At 37.4% G+C, this 18,021-nt stretch overlaps 1 protein-coding gene across 3 annotated transcripts in view; it reads left to right on the plus strand.

The window, feature by feature from the left end:
- LOC128029024 (rho guanine nucleotide exchange factor TIAM1-like) overlaps positions 1-18,021 on the plus strand; it is a 77,177-nt gene that overhangs the window by 3,912 nt on the left and 55,244 nt on the right. For 2 of the 3 annotated variants that reach the window (XM_052616470.1, XM_052616472.1), the window contains exon 1: positions 11,914-12,287. The exons of the other annotated variant lie outside the window; for it this stretch is intronic. The gene's annotated coding sequence lies outside the window, so the exon portion shown is untranslated. Of the gene's footprint in view, positions 1-11,913; positions 12,288-18,021 lie in introns of those variants that run through there. 3 annotated transcript variants of the gene reach the window in all.

Here is an 18,021-nt window from a genome sequence, read left to right on the forward strand (position 1 = left end):
CGGGTTCGCGAATCATTTGAGTCAGTTTGTGAGTTCGGAGCGGGATCGCGAATCATTTGAGTCAGTTTGGCGATAGCGAATCATTTGAGTCAGTTTGGGAGTTCGGAGCGGGATCGCGAATTATTTGAATCCGTTCGAGAGTTCGTAGCGGGTCCGCAGATCATTTGAGTCAGTTCGGGTGTTCGTAGCGGGTTCGCGGATCATTTGAGTCAGTTCGCGAGTTCGGAGCGGGATCGCGAATCATTTGAGTCAGTTCAGGAGTTCGGAGCGGGATCGTGAATCATTTGAACCAGTTTGGGGGGGGATAGGCATTTTTAACTAATTTAGTAGCTAGTTCTAATTATGTTTTCCACACGTGTTTAGGTGTGATTTGTGAATTCGTATTTTTTGTTTTAATGATGTGCCTTTTAACAGTATGAAGTATATTCAAAACCTAAACAAATCATGCCTAAAAAGTGCACGCATCTAGGCTAATGTAAAGTTACATGATGAAGTCATACTAGTGTGTGTGGTTAAAATGTGATATTAAGTTACTACAAACAATAATTTAATTACAAATACAAAATGTTTCAGAATAATGTAATATGAATGAATAATAAAGAACATCTGTGCCAAAAGGGTTCTTTCTTGTCATTATAGAACCTTTTTAGCATAAAAGGTTCTTTGGAGTTGAGTAAAGAACCCTATTATTAGTAACGTGATACCTTTGACAGTTACTAATACTGTAACGAATTACTTTTTAAATAAATTAACTCCGTTGTCTTAGATTGTGATTGTTGCTAAGATTGGAATGATTTATATAAAAGTTATTGTTTGGTTTGCTGTTAGTTAAATGACTTGCAGATTTTTAAAAATATGGATCATTCATTCCTAATATTACTTTTTTACAGTGAAAAAGTTGTCTTGTTATGGATTATGGTCTTGCATGTTGGCCTGAAGCATCAGTTTAAAGATAAAATGCCTTGATGGATTAGTTTCTTACAAACATGCAGTTTTTCACTTCACAAGCGGTGAGTAATTGTTGGACTGGAGTGGTGTTGATTGTTGCCATGTTATTATCAGCTGTCATTCTGACGGCACCCATTCACTGCAGAGGATCACAGCCACAGACAAACACCACTTACATGTGCTTGAGAAATTGTGAAAAATCCAGTTTTTATTTAACTTTATCTTCATCAGCCATTGTTACCAGTGACTCATTTGTGCGGTAGTGCCGTTGTGTTGGCTCATGAGATGAAGCGATAATTTCTGAGGTAAAATGCTGGCTTGAGTACAGGCTTAATTAATTTTGATATACTTGCAGCTTTGCTTGGATGGAGTCTTGAAAACATGTAAGTGAGATAAACAAACTGCTTAAGATTGTTTCTTGTTGATTTAAATGGCCCTCTTTGTGCATTACTCATCTCCATTGCCTTAATCACGAGATTATGGCCAGAGTTGTCTTGTGAGTGAGTCCTGTGGAGTACAACGGATTACTTATTTCTTTCTTATACAATATGAATATCTGTGCTTTGCAGCAACTTGTATTGCAAGATTCCCATGATTTGTGAAAAGAAAGATCAGTGCTAGGCCTGTTACTAAGACCTGTCATGCCCTGTCACAAAACTCAACCCTGAAAGATTGTTGATTAATTATCTCAAGGCTTTGTGTCCAAACACTTATTTACAGTCGGTGTGTCGTGTCCTTGTGTTGTATTGCAGCAAAACCCTATAAACAAGTGCAGAAATGTCTCATAAAATATTGTTGACCACTCAAGATCAGTGCTCAATAAGAGTTTGTATCAGTAACTGATATTTAGGAGTAAATTTGATGTTATTATGAACATTTTGTAAATTAAAACTAATTAAAAATTCAGTTTGAACGTTATTTTATGTCTCTGTATTTTATTTTATTTCTATTTGGCCTTTCAGAAGTTAATTTATTTACTAAATTGATTTATTTTTCTGTATTATATATTTTGTCCATAATATTAAAATCTTAAAATAATGTGATTATATATTTTATCACTTTGATACTGTATATAGTATTATAAAAAATGTTTCTTAAAATAATGTAAAGCTATCTATCTATCTATCTATGGTATGTAATATATTTAAAGTATTTATATTATATTGAATGTATGTATTTATTATAGATATAATTAAATATTAATATATTTGTCTAAATATTTTAGATCTATTAAATATATTAATATTATTGTTATTGTTTCTTTTAAATTGTAATATTTTTGCAAATATATGTGTGTTATTAAATATTTACTGGAAATTATGCTGTTCTGTTAATCCACTGATGCTATAATCACAAAATGGCCAATTATTGGCTCATATGTTGGACAGTCTCTACTTAAGTCTTCTACTTAGTTGTCATGAACCATATTTAAATTAAATTAAATTAATGCATTTAGCAGACGCTTTTATCCAAAGTGACTTACAGTGCATTTAGGCTAGCAATTTTTACATATCATGTGTAGGTCTGTTTTTCTCATTTGTGAGCTGTTATTCTGGTCATTGTGAAGCGTGTGGAGTTGGACTTTCACCAGTCCTCGTGGCTCATTGGCTTGTCCCAGATACTTGGGGCTTCAGATGACCCACTTAGGTGCTTATACTCACTGTGTTTCTGACTGTGCAGCAACACAACACTTGAAATATGTATTACAATACACCTGTGCTCATATTTCACTGTGCAGGCTCTAAACTAAAGTGAATGTAGAACTCCGGCTGGTTCTCTGCACAAGAACGTCTGATTGGTTCTGATCTGCTTTAAGTCTGTATCTGGTTTGATTTATGTTTTAAAACATCAATCTCGTATCACTGTAATCTAGGAGAGGAAAGATGTGAAGTTGGCTTTGCATAATTGACCATGCATCTTTATTTTGCAAGTAATGGATGCTGGGAAGGAGACATGCACGCCTGCACATGCAGAGTCTCAGATTCACATGCATGATCTCTAATCCTGATAAATATGTAGGATGAACTGTCCCTAATCCTGATAAATTGTCTGGAGGGTGACTCCAGCTCATGGCTCTGACTTGGGGAGTGACTCAGCACCCATTATAACACCACTAGGGCTAATGAACCTGCAGAGGATTGTGGGGAAACTGAAAGTGGCTCTGTTAGCCCAGAAGATCAGAGTAAACTTATAAAACAGGACCATCCGTCAATGCTGTTAATTATGCAGGAGATAAATGATCCTCGTAACTTTAGCATGACAGAGGACCGATGCTGAGGAGAAATGTCACGTGTAGCGGTTTCGTACTTAGCATTTCCAGTCTTATCTGAGATCTGATACACAAGTTAATATGCCAGCACATTATTGTGAGCCTGATGTGATTGTGTTTCAGAGCAGGCAGATGCTCTCATTGAAATGAAACTCGTATTTCATTGTTGTTGGTGTGCATTGGCTGGAGCTAGAATAATAAATAGCTGGAACCTGCAGGTGTCTGTTTAAGACTAATTTAGTCTTTCCAAAGGAAAAGTGCCAGGATGTTGTACTGCTGAGCCTTCAGGAAATAATTTTCCCACTTTAGACCCATGGGTAACAGGAGGATTTTCCACCGCAAACATATTTCAGACCTGTGGGAAACAAAAGTTTTCTGATTTCACTCACTTAAATATGTTGACACACTTCATCCATTCAATGTTTTTATTGCTTAAGTGCATAACCCATTTTAGACTTCACAGACAGTGAAAAACACAAATCAATAGAACATTAATAAGATTCACATTTTTATTGTAAAGTAATTTTGCTTTACAAAATAAACGGTTAAATCTCTTACATGATGTCTAATATTAGTATACCTTCATGAATATATAAGCGACACAAAAGGCAGTTTCCTGAAATTGACCCACATTTGGTTTTCTGGATGGTCTGAACGGATGTACATTGACTGTCCCTTAGTTCAACTCTAGTTCTCAATTTATTTTTATTAATGACGCAGATTGTCAGTGTGATTGTGATGGCACAAATATGGAAATGCATCATTACTTTTGTGGGACAGTTTGATTTGCCCTGTATTTGCAAAACAAAGACACTTGTATATTTTATGACACTATGCTGAAAGAAAAAATCAACCAAAAATTTAAATTCTGTTCATTTGTTTCTTACCCTCATTTCGTTCAAAACTGTTTGCTGTTAACTTTCCATGCAACACAAAATGCCTTCAGCAGCTCTTCATAAGATGTTAACTGAGTGGTGTGGATTATTGTGATGTTTTTATCAGCTGTTTGGACTCTCATTCTGACGGCACCCATTCACTGCAGAGCATCCATTGGTTAGCAAGTGATGTAATGCTATATTTCTCCAATTTTATTTCCAGCGAAGAAACAAAACTAATTTTAGTTTTAAGCAAATTTTGAGCACATTTAAGGTGAAATGTTTCTTTAAGACACAAAAATATCTGACGTCAGAACCACTCACCTTTGTCTTTCCACACTGTGCAGTAATCAGCATGCAGTCATGCTGCCCAAAGTCATGTGACCCTGCAGGAACGCCCTTTTCTCCTGGTGATGTGTGTGCAGATAATCAAATGAATACAATCATGCTTGTGCAGGAAGATCAGCCAACCTCATGCCAACATATCATCGGTTGTCTGAGAGTTTGCATGACATGTTCTGGCTGGTTTGCATTCATAGCGACAGACTGCTTTGATGTACATTGGAGAGAAGGAGAAGGAGATGAGATGAGATGAGATGGAGTCTGCTGGGGATCTTCACTAATGATCTCCAGTATGCTCCAGCCAATCCCTTTCATCTGGTCCCTAATACTGAGTCTGTGTCTTTGTTGTTTGAGATCAAGCCTAGCAGGACTGTAATAAATATTTCCGTTTCTTCTCAAGCCCTAAGTGAAGTGAGGTATGGCCGGTAAGCGTCCTCTACTCCATGCTCATGCTGTGTGTTGCTTCTACAAGAACGGGAATGACTGAAGATCAGATCATAAGTCAACACGCCTGGGATTTATTAGGGATTTGGACCAGAATCTCAAATATTGAAGGATCCTGAACATATTTAGCAGCTGTTGCTTCCTAACAGGGATCTTACAGGTTCAATCCAGGGTTTCTGGAACATCTGAGTCATCTTCTCAAGCCTTTCAGACTCTTAAGAATATAAACGACTGTATAATGATAACAAACATTATCAATTTAAACGGGAGCATTCAAGTATTATATTTAAGTAATTGTATATACATTACTGTTTTTGGTGATTTTTTGCATTGCTCTTCTGGTCACAGAGGCTGCGTTTATTTAATCAAAACATACAAGGAAAATATAATAAATTAATATTTTTAATTTTAACTTTAAAATTGTTTAATGTTTTAAACATAAATATCTGTACGGTCACTTTTGATCAATTTGCTGAATAAAAACTATTCATTTTAAACTGACCACAAACTTTTGAATGATCCATTATATATTAAGCTATTAAAAATAATATCCACATTTAGATCAAAAATATAATAATAGATCCCACAGATATTCTGCAGTTCCTATGGACTCATCTGTATTATGGTTGGCTATTGATTACATGTAATTTTAATGTTTACTTTTTCATCTTTTACAACTTTTTTAATTGATCGATATAGCACAGAGAAATTTTTGGGAAAATCTCAAGCTGTATTTAACTGCTTTACCACTAAAAACTGACCATTATCTCTTAATGTTGTTGTTATTCACACTTAGGGTTAAGCTAAGTATTGAATTTAGTCTCTCTCTGCACCGTTTCTGCAACAGACTTTAATGATGACAGCAAATCAAGCAGTTTTAAGCAGTTCATCTGCTGCTTGATAGAAGGTTTCTTCACAGAACGGCACGGTGAAATTATTACAGGACTATCTTGATAAGACAAAACATAAAGATAATGACAAACAAACAAACGCTTGCGGTCACATGAGATGTGCAGTGTTTCTCGTCTCTGTCATGTTTTACAATCAGACAAGAATGCGATTCCCAAGTCACGTCATGTTTCTGTGCATGTTTTTGCTAAGCCAGGGCATTGTTTCCAGTCTTATGAATATGTATTGTCTTTGAACGTGATTCCAAATAGCTGTGAGCAAATTTGCAGTGCATTTCTGTGCAGCTGGCGCGTCGATGACTTTAAACGAAAATCCCAGTTAGGCTGCTAGCTTTAGCGTTTGGTGTAAACCTCTCTCCTGGGTCAATTAAATATTGTGGATTCAGGAACAGTAGATGCTTCTCTGTGGGAACACTGATGTTTTTTGTCTCAGTTGGGGATGCTTTATTGAATTCCTCAGTGAATGTCATCAGAAAAGCTAATGCAAACACGGCAGACGGTGAAGGTAAAGTCCCTGATCGTTACTGAAAGTGACTTGTGTCGCCTCAGTTTGAAGAAGATGTCACGTTTGCTTGTCCTTTACTTTCATCGTTTGCTGTTCTCATTCTGTGCATTATCCAATCGAGGAAACTGGTTTTAGGGCCGTTTTGTTTGCTTTAAGGCATAATGATAAAGATAAGCTCAATTTCAGACACAATATTATTATGCATTTTTCAGTGCGATTTTTTTCACAAATGCATTTTTACATTTAATTTTTTTTAGATTTGCATTTGAACACAATCAAGCAATAAATCTACTGTTTTACAAACAATGAACAGATATTTGTTCTGCTCATGTTTAATGCATGAGGCCTTGGGGGTTATACTCCTAAACCAGGTGTGTAATTGCTATACTGGCAGTTAAACTAACTTTCTCTCAACCAGTTATAGCTATGACATCATTAGCAGTGTTATTGCATAATGAACAGTCCCTCCAGAAAAATGTGATTATGCGATCGCCTGATTTAATGCATAATCAGTCAAAGGCCGCATATTTTTTCAAATACGCCACTCTTTTTCCGCATAAATTGCCGATTTCAGAAAGCAAAATATGCGGGGCTAGCATGATTTCATAATCCCTGTATTTTCGTAGCAAAAAACTCACATATATATTAGCAGAAAGTTGAAAAATGTTGCGTTTACTTCACGTAAAGCGCCATTTTTCCCCTATTTTTTTATTTATTATTATTATTTTTTTTAATTCAAGAAATTGGATGAAAATATACAATCACCTTCAGGAGAACATTAACAAATAAAGAAGATAGAGGAGAAGAAGAGAAATAAAACACAATAAAGGGGTATGTAGCTTACAATCAATAGAGAGAGGAAAAAAAAAAAAAAACATTTTCTCCTTATTGCCATGGTTACCTTATGAAGTGACGTAATTACGTGATGTGAACATCATCTGCAAACTCCGCGGTGGTGAAACCAGGGTGAAACTTGAAGCGCGCAAATCATTATTATTTGCCAACAAAAATAAGCGCAAAATCCCGATTTGTTACATGACAGTGGAGCCAAATTATGTTGCGAGAACTTGCGATTGCGAAAACTGTGGTTTGATGAAATAGAGAAAAAAAGGTGATTCCCCCAACACCCCCTTCTCACTAGGCTACTAACACTGTTGTAGTTTCATTCAGAAGTTGATGCAACTTTACAGTTGTAAGATTGCACTTTTTTGTTACAGAACAGTACTTACAGTTGTAATTATATTAGTAGTATGTAAAATAATTTACGTTGCAGTAAGAGATTGCAACTTAAATATTCTGTGATTTAGTATGCTCGCTTCTCATAGGAAGTAATAAGAAATTACTCTTTACATTAAGGTAGTAGCCTAGTGAGAAAAAGGTGTTGGGAGAATCAACTTTTTTTCTCTTTTTCATCAAACCGCAGTTTTTGCAAGTTCACGCAATTTCATTGCGTAAAATTGCAAAAATATCCTGCATATTCCATCGCTTTTTTTAAGAAAACGTGCCGCAAAACCAAGGATTTTTGCCCGCAACAATCAAAAAAAACAAATCCGAGTTTTTCTGGAGGGACTGAATGAATAGCAAGAACATTTCAGAACATTTCACTTTTTTGTAGTGAAATAAAAATTGAGTTAAATGAATAAGGAATAATCTACAGTTAGTGAATCGTTATCACAAATAAACCCGAATATTAGGAGAAATTTAGGAACACTTAATTCAGCCTCCTCTTTGATGGGAGTTAGTTTTTGAGCCTTTATTTTGTGATAATGATCATCTGACTGTACATTATCACACTTATTAAGCAGCTTCTTATCCAAGAAATTAATATATGAATATAAAATGTTTAATTCAGCAAATTACTTTATTAGTTGATTTGTAAGGAGTGTGCAGGGGTAAGGAGTTTTTAATGCTTACCAGGGCTGCATGTATTTATTTATTTGTATTTATTATCATTACTGCAGTCTTCAGTGTCACATGATCCTTAAGAAATCATTTTAATTTACTGATTTGCTGCTCAATAAACATTTCAGATTGTTATTAATGTTGAAAACACTTGTGCACAAAAAGCAAACATTTATGTATTTATTATCTAATAAATATTTTGTAGTAATATATACAACTCTACTATTATTTTTGATCAATTTAATGCATATTGCTGAATAAAAGTATTAATTACTTTTCTTTAAACAAACAAACAAACATTCCTGACCCCAAATGCTAGTGTAGCTCTGTATGAAATATTAGTTTGAGAAATAAGCAGTTCATTTTAAAGTGTTGTCATGGATTGATGCCATTAATATCAGAAATATTTGACTGCTGAATGGCACGATTAACTAACCAGATTTGGTGTTCCTGGGAGCTGTTGTTTATCACTGTGTGTATGAGTTATGTAAAGTGTCAAATATCGTTTTATTATTTATGTCTCCGGCTAATCACTTCAGTTTTTGTGTGACTGTATCGTTGAGAAGAATGTCTCCTTCAGGACTTTCTGTCTGGAATTGAGGTCACAGAGGTCATTTCCAATTCTGATACGAAAAAATTATTTCACATACATTACCATATTAAAATGTCCTGAGGATCTGAAGCGTCATGAATACTAAACTGGTTTATAATGAGCTCATACCCTAATGAATCATTTGATACAGATATATGAGAGGTTTCCACGATGGTTCTGATAGTTTATCGTGCGGACTCGGAGCAGACGTGGATCTTTTTCTCCTGAGAGACTGTCATGTCACGTCTGTCTCTCCTCACAGAAACAACACCGGCTCGTCTTGTTAAAGCTGATGTGTGTCACTTCTGCACACATCATCATTAACTTTCACAATACGTCAAATGAAGCTGAATAATTGGAAACAACGTCGGGCAGGACTTCTTTTATCCATCAAGAAAAGTGTGCTATGAATATTATGGGTCCTTTTTTGCATATGGTCTAATTTGCAAATAGTTTGAAAGCTACAAGTTGGGTGAAAGAAAGTTAGTTAATTATAATGAAATTACAATTTTAAATGTATTTTTTTAATTCATTTAGTTAATTAGTTCATATATTAATTATGCAATTTTTAAGATTAAAAAAAAATCTTTATTAATATTATTGAATCATTATGGTGTTTACATTTTATTTAATTTATAGCATTTTTTTAAATGTTTATTTTTACTTTTAATATTTAGGGAATTGTTCATATTCATATACAAATCTTATTGAGTATAAATAAAACTATATGAGAAAATAAAATATGAGTTCATATTGATTTTAAATTACAGTAAGGGTTCATAAAACAACATTTTTCTTTCTTCCTCCTGTTTCTCTTTCGGTTTCATTTAAGAGAACGTATTCAGCTATGGAGTTTTTATTTTAATATTAATTGTGGTGTTACTAAAAATTTGTTGATTTCTTCTTATTATGGGATTATTAAGATTTGTATTATTTATTTTTATTTGTTTATATTTATTATTAATTATGGGATTGTTGGGATTTTTTGTGTGTGTGTTCTTAAGCAATTTAATGGAATTATTGGGATAATTATTATGGGATTATTAGTATGTATTCTTATTTTTATTAAATATTAAATATTTAGTCAATAAAATATGATTTTATAGGTGACCTTAGGTCTTAAATGTACATTTTTGAAATTGAGATTTATACACCATCTGAAAGCTGGATAAATAATCTTTTCATTGATTTATGGTTTATTAGGATCGGACACTATTTGGCTGAGATACAACTATTTGTAAATCTGGAATCTGAGGGTGCAAAAAATCTAAATACTGAGAAAATCACCTTTAAAGTTGTCCAAATGAATTCTTAGCAATGCATATTACTATTCAAAAAATAAGTTTTGATATATTTACGGTAGGAAATGTACAAAATATCTTCATGGAACATGATCTTTACTTAATATCCTAATGATTTTTGGCATAAAAAATAATTTTGACCCATGCATGCGATATTGCTACAGATATACCAGGGAGACTTAAGACTGCTTTTGTGATCCAGGGTCACATATATGTTTTAATTACATTACAGTAGGGATACACAAGACATTTCTTTCTCTCGTCCTTCTGTCTCACTCTCTGTTTCTCTGGCTCTGTGTTGTGTTTGGGAGAAAGTATCCAGCTGTGGAGTTTGTACAGATTAGGGGTCATAACCTTGGCTGGCAAAGTTAGTCACTTTTATACAGCATCAGACTAACCACAGTGCAGAGGTTCTTATTTTAGACAGTTTAATCACAATCGTCTAGACGGGAGGTTGTGCTTCTGAGCTGCGTACAGTCCAGTTCCGTCTCTGTGTTATATCAGACAGCCGACACCGCTCTGGCCCCGGGCGTCTGTGCTGCTGTATGCAAAGCAGCTCGCAGATCACATGATCAGAGTGATGGAACAGCTTCCTGCTCCTAAACACTGTGGCCACTGCCTGGCGTCCCAGAATACCTAAACAAGGTGTGTGTGTATGTGTGTGTGTGTGTGCTGAAAATGAATTCAGCTCGGGTCGTCATCATTGACGTCTGTGTCTCTCTCCTCCTACAGCTCTGGTGCTATGACAACAACGCTGCTGCCTTCCCACCAATCACACCTCTATCTCCACAGACACATATGCATGCTGTTCTGTCCAAGTATTTAAGGTTTAACCTCTTCTAGCTGGAATTATGGCGTATGATAGATGTATTTGTAGACGTCATGTAACGGGAGGTTGTGATGGGTGAATATTGAAAAACCCTTTTAGAACATGCCTGGGTCATATTTTTACTTCAAAATCAAAAGAAATAATGCAAAATTATATTTTGCATAATGAAATGGAACCTATTTATAGCTTTACTGCATTGTGACGTTATTTTGAGGATAATGTCATATATTCCCCTAAAATTGAAAGAAAAAAATCAGGATTATATTTTGCATGATGAAATGTATTGCATTATGACATTATTTTAATGACAGTAAAGCACAGACTTTCCTTCATATTCTCATTACCATAATGCAATAAAAAAGTCATTTTCATTACTTTTATATGAAAGCAAAAAAAAAAAATCTAATTATTTCTGTATCATGGTAGATTTTTTTTTGCTGTATTTATTTAACCTTTAAATTACATTGATTCAAATAGTAATAATAAAAATGTATTTTGGTCATACACAAATCTATTGAGAGTAATGGGGGAAAAATCTCCAGACACATGATGATAATAAGAACAGGAAGGAGACTTGTTTAATTTTCATAAATATAATATTCCAATTTGAAAAAAAGCACCGTTCATACAATAAGCTTATAAAAATATAATTAATAGTTTTCTTTTGATTTGGTGATTAAATTTGCCTTAGACATGTTTTCTTTCTGGGGTGCGCTCTTTATTTTGCATACTTTATCTCAGCGGGAGAATTTGCCCTGAGGTGGGCGGAGCTCTGCGGGAAAGGTGTGATAAGTGGGCGGAGTCTGTATTTGTGAGAGGCGGGTTTGAATTCTTGTGTAAATGTGGTGCTCTCCGCAGGGTCACAGCAGAGCCGTTCAGACGGGCCAAAAGGAGCAGAACCACACGCATTCCTGCTCCCAATCTCAGTCATTCCAAGACTAAAGGAAAGGGGGAAGGGGAAGAGTGGGGGGGGGGGTCGCTGAATAGACACAGCCCCCATCTCAAGCTGTTTCAGTTCCCGTCCAGTTCACGTGGGAGTCAGAATGAGTTGGAGACAGAATGTGGACGGCGATGCAGGAAACATGAGATTTTAGAAAAAACGTGTGTCATTGGGTCACAGGATCGCCCCCTGGGAAGGGAAGACGTTTGTGCGGTTGTTGAGGTGTGGCGGCAGGCTTTGGGTTTACGTTGATGCTTTTCAGGAGAAGACACGCTGCAGTTTCACGGCTTTAAAGACTCTGGATATCTGTCGAGAGGCAGAGAAAGCAGATTAAACGGATTCCTCACATCTGAACAGCTCAGTCCTGTACGTGTCTTCGTCTGTCTTTCTCTGACTGGCTCTACTTGAACACTCAAAGAAGCTTATTGACAGGTACACAAGGGTTTTTGCATCTGCAAATCATTAATAACCATTCCATATTTACATGTTTACTGTTGGGTATTTTACACTGGTCTTACAGACTTTTTGTGGAGGTGAAAAGTACGTTGGTCACTATCTAGTGTTTGTATCTCAGTGTTTTCATAAGTTTAGACTTCCCTGCTTTAGAATTGTTCTTATTAAGATTTCACATGACTGATATATCTTTAGTCAAGATATTCCTGTTGGAATTTCATTCATTATTTGCGATCAATCTTAAGAAATCGTAATCGTAAGAATTGCATAATATTCTTTTAGATAAAGCAAAAATTATTTCCTTTGATTTTATTTATTAACAATTATTTATTTATTTTATTTCCACAACGTGTAAATATCAGAGACGTTTTTTATGTACAAGTATACACATATATAAAAAATATATTTTTTGTAATTTTAAGTTATTATTGGATAGAAATTATCCTCTTTAAATGCAAAACATCTTTTTTGGAAAAGCCTCTGTTGAGCCCTGTTGAGGTCTTTTGGATTTGAAGTAGTCCTTACAGGAACTTTTCCTGTTTTTTGTTGGAATAATGTTTTAACTAGAGTTTAAAGAAAGCTGCAGGAGTTTTAAAAACCCTGAAAGATTTGCTTGCAATGTTCTACATGGACATTTGATCCCACTGGGAACCAAAAAGTCCTATTGTGAACTATCTGTTCTTAAGATCTACTTGTTGTTTGCTGGAATTGTGTGTTGGAATTCCCATTAGGATTCAGTTGAAGGCAAAAATTCCTATAGGATTTGTTTGGCTGGGGATATGACTTTGCATGTGTGACAGTTGGACTGTGGTTTGCAAAATAAGTTTTGCCGCAAGCATAGTTGCGTGTCTTAATATAGCTGCTTTTCCAATTGCCTGTTGCATATCAAAAAGATACATCCTTAAAGAGCAAAGCTCATTTAAAGCATTGTTATTGTCTTCCAACCGTGGTCTTGTAAATGCTAATTGAACTGGTGGTTAATGACAGAACATCAGCACGCAAACACAGGCTTTCTTGCAGGTTTCAGACGCTGTAAACAGTCCATGCGTGTGTCCTTACAATGACATCGTGTGCTGCTGCTATTGTGTAGCCGTGTGAGGAAGATGATGAATTGCAAATGTGTGAGTCGGTCAGGGTCAAGGAGAATCCCCTTCTGAGCATGTCCTGGTGGGAAGGACTTCAGATGAGCTGAATTAATTCGCTCTGAATGGCCTGAGAAAAGTAAAGACAGAAGGAATCTCTCATCTGCTGGTGTACAGATGGAAATGAATCAGCCATCTGCAGTCAGGCAGGACAGGAGATCAGTGCTGGAGGACGCAGATGTGAAGTGCATTGCATCATATTAGAGCTGATCTGAAACACAGGTCATATCTGGGCCAAAAGTTACCAAAATATGGTGGAAAAAAGGTCCCTATAGCAAATTCTTGCTGGGGTTAGTTGTCGCACTTTTTCCCTAGTTTCTGGTTTATTTGATCAGACACTGAGAAATTTAGTTTATAGATCCACACTTCACTGAAAACACACTCATCCTTTGTGACAACATGCCCCAATCACAAAAAGGTCCTTTAAGCTAGTTATTCTTGTCTAATCTTTCATACAGATCATTTCACAGGAGATCGGGCCTAGTTACACTTTTTTACTTAGTTTCTCCACTTATTTTAAAAAATCATATAGATCAGGAGTTTAAATTCACAGTTTATTAAAAACACATTGACCCTTTGTGACAACATGCCCCAATAGAATCACAACAGAATCTCTATGGCCAATTCTTGTTGTTTAACATTTTAAGATAACCTTGGCTAGTCACACTTTTTTAAAAAACTAGTTTATAGGCTTTATTACCAAAATTATATTTCTGAGAGTCAGTTTTACTGTTGATGATCAGAAGTTTAGATTCACAGTCACTGAAAACACAATAAATGTTTGTGACAATATGCCCCAATGGTTTCTCAATGGGAATCTCTCATGAAGTGTTGTATGTAATGCTATAAGCTACTTTTCATGTTGATTTGATTGTATATTTGTGACCCTGGACCACAAAACCTTAAGTGTCTTAAGTGTACATTTTTCTAAAATGAGATGTTAACATCATCTGAAAGCTGAATAAATAAATAAGCTTTCCATTGTTGTATGGTTTATAAGGATCTGATCATTGTTGTATGGTTTATAAGGATCGGACAGTATTTGGCAGAAATGACCTTTAAAGTTGTCCAAATGAATTCTTCGCAATGCATATTACTAATATAAAATTAAGTTTTGATATATTTACGGTAGAAAACTGACAAAATATCTTCATGTAACATGATCTTTACTTAATATCCTAATGATTTTTGGAATTACATTTTTTTTTTGACCCATACAAAGTTTTTTTGGCTATTGCTAAAAATATAGCCAAGAGACTTAAGACTGGTTTTGTGCTCCAGGGTCACATTTAAGCCATAATTGTTCAAATTCAAGAGTCCTGTCAGTTAATTGATTCAGTCGAAGTAAAATAATTAGTGCGCTGTTATTCAGTAAGCACTTCTGAAGGTAAAAATGGCCCTAAATACCAATTCCAGGGGCAAATACTTGCCCTTAATGAGCTGATTTCCAAATAAATAAATAGAAACAATATCAGTTTTAAGGAAGTAATATTTAGTTTTGACCGTAGTGCAGTTCAGTCTTCATAATCTTCATACAGGAACCAGCATTCAAGCCAAGAAAGGTGCACGAGTGTAGAACTAAACAGGTTTAATACAGACCCAAGCTTTTTCTTCCTTTGAAAATAATTGATTGAAATAGTTTTCTTCTTTACTCGGGGGACACGCTGACTTTGATAATAAAAAATGAGGCTAGAACGTGGTTTTCATAGATACAGATCACTTTCATTGTGCTTTGATGTGGTCATTGCCGCTGGGTTGCGTCTCCTGTACTCAGCGTTGTTAATGAACTCTCCTGGATTGGTTTTGGGGGGTTAGAGGGATTCAGACCCATCGTAAGCATGAGATAGTATCTTGTTATGCACTTATGCATTGTTTTCCAAACAGATCCTTCAGAGTTTTATGACTTCCAGGGCATACCTGGAATAGTTCCCTGTCAACAGGAGCGAGTGATGTGTTCATACTAGCAGCTGAGTGATAGTAGTGTTTAAAGACGGGAATCCCTTTTATCTGTTCGCCTCTCAGCTTTCACGTCAAGATGCTCTGGGCTTGCTCTGTTTCATAACCCAGATAGCTGCTTTATGGTCTACACAGGCAGCATCTTAATGTAAATGAAACCTCATACTGTAAGAGACTGATTTCCAAAGCATGTTGCACAAATAGAGACTTGACTACGTTTAGTTCTAATTTTACACATAGTTTTCTATAAATGTATTATTTTAATATAAATAGAAATATAAAAGGTATATATTACAGTTTATTCCGATATATTACTTATTTAATATTTTTATATTTTTGAAAATGTATTATTATAAAGAGCAATTTGAAATTATTTTATTAATATTTTTTTTTTGCAACTACACTAGAGATGTGTTCCAGTAGGGTTATTGTCACAAACGAGACAGGAGGCAGACAGGATGGACCGTATGTGAGTTTTATTAGCAGAATGCTCCGAACCAGACGGGAATATCAGAGTGAGAGCGAGTATGGACCAATATCAATACAACGGAACGATCTCTGATCACAGTAAGTGGAAGTGGAATCACCGAAGGAGGACTGAAGGCAGAAGAAGATTAGCCGATCTTTGAGGGTTCTCAGAAGATTCGTGGATTCTCAGGCGAGTGTTGAGATAGAGTCTGTAAGCCATGTAATGACGAGATCAGACGGAGACTGAAGGTTGAGAGTGGGTATATAAGGGTGAGCATTGATGAAGGATAGCAGGTGACGGTGATGAGGATGAAGAGATGCAGGTGATGACAATTAATATTCAGGGGATGACGAGCGAGTGGGTGGAGGGAGTGATGATGATGGTGGTGGAATCCTGACAGTACCCCCTCCTCCCGAGGCGGCTCTTGACGCTTGAGAAGAGGGGCATTGGCGACGGCGAGGCCTACCACGACCTCTGGGGGCAGGACGATCAGGATGGTCTGCATGAAACTGGGTGAGGAGGGTTGGGTCCAGAATGTCTTCGCGGGGTACCCATGAGCGTTCCTCGGGGCCATAATCCTCCCAGTCGACTAGATATTCCAGCCGGGGGCCTCGTCGCCGCGAATCCATGATGTCGCGGACACGGTAGATAGGCTCCTCTTCTACTGGAACGGGAGGAGGAGGTAAGTCCCTAGGTCCTGGATCTGAGGGAGGAGAAGTGACAGGATCAATGAAGGGTTTTAACAAGGAGACGTGAAATGAGGGTGAAAACTTGTAATGAGGTGGGAGGTTGAGCCTGTAAGTGACTTCATTCAGCTGCCTCTGCACGGTAAATGGTCCGATGTATCGGGGACTCAGCTTACGGCAGGGCAGGCGAAGGCGGATGTCTCGGGTTGAAAGCCACACCTTCTGACCCGGTTGGTACTGGGGAGGGTCTGTCCGTCGACGATCGGCTTGGGTCTTGTGCCTTCGCACTGCCTGTTGGAGGTGAACGTGAGCTGAGTCCCATACCCTCTCGCTCTGATGGAACCAATAGTCAACGGCTGGAACCTCCGAGGGCTCCCCAGACCAAGGGAATAGAGGAGGTTGAAAACCCAGGATACATTGAAAAGGAGTGAGCCCGGTGGTGGATTGCCTGAGAGAATTCTGGGCGTATTCAGCCCAGGGGAGGTAGCGGCTCCAGCTGTCCTGGTACTGGTGGCAATATGACCTGAGGTACCGTCCTATCTCCTGGATCTTCCGCTCAGTCTGGCCGTTCGTCTGAGGGTGGTATCCTGAGGATAGACTAACAGTTACCCCAAGTAGTCGGAAGAAGGCTTGCCATACCCGAGATATGAACTGCGGACCTCTATCCGATACTATATCTTCGGGAATTCCAAAATTTCTGAAAACATGGTGGAACAAAGCCTCCGCGGTCTCAAAGGCGGTAGGGAGTCCAGGTAAGGGGATCAGCTTGCAAGCCTTCGAGAACCGATCCACTGCTACTAGAATACAGGTGAAGTTGTTAGATTTAGGAAGGTCAGTCATGAAGTCTACACCTAGATGAGACCATGGACGACGGGGTATAGGAAGAGGTACGAGTTTACCCTCCGGGAGTTTTCTGGGAGTATTAGAGATGGCGCAGACTGAGCACCCTTGGACAAACCGGGAGACATCTTGGGAGATAGATGGCCACCAGTACCGTTGACTGAGGAGCGAGAGGGTACGCCTGCTACCTGGATGACCAGAGCCCGGAGCTGTATGAGCAGAGTCCAGAAGGGCGGTGCGGAATTGTTGAGGTACAAAGGTGAGCCCCTCTGGACCTCCCGGCGGAGCGGGATGGAGACGGTTTTCCTGGGATATCTGATCGTCTATGTCCCAGAGGATTGGACAGGCGAACACGGCTGGAGGGAGAATGGGTTCAGGGCGGTACTCCTCAGACGAGGAATGATGGAGGCGAGAGAGAGCGTCAGCTTTTCCATTCTTACAGCCGGGTCGGTAGGTAACAACGAAATCAAAACGGGTCAAGAAGAGAGCCCAGCGGGCCTGACGAGGATTGAGCCGATTGGCTTCTTTGAGGTATTCCAGATTACGATGATCGGTGATTACTTGAAATTGGTGATTGGCTCCCTCCAGCCAATGCCTCCACTCTTCCAAGGCAAGCTTGA

Source organism: Carassius gibelio, chromosome A15 (assembly GCF_023724105.1).
Source record: "Carassius gibelio isolate Cgi1373 ecotype wild population from Czech Republic chromosome A15, carGib1.2-hapl.c, whole genome shotgun sequence".
NCBI classification, from domain to species: domain Eukaryota; kingdom Metazoa; phylum Chordata; class Actinopteri; order Cypriniformes; family Cyprinidae; genus Carassius; species Carassius gibelio.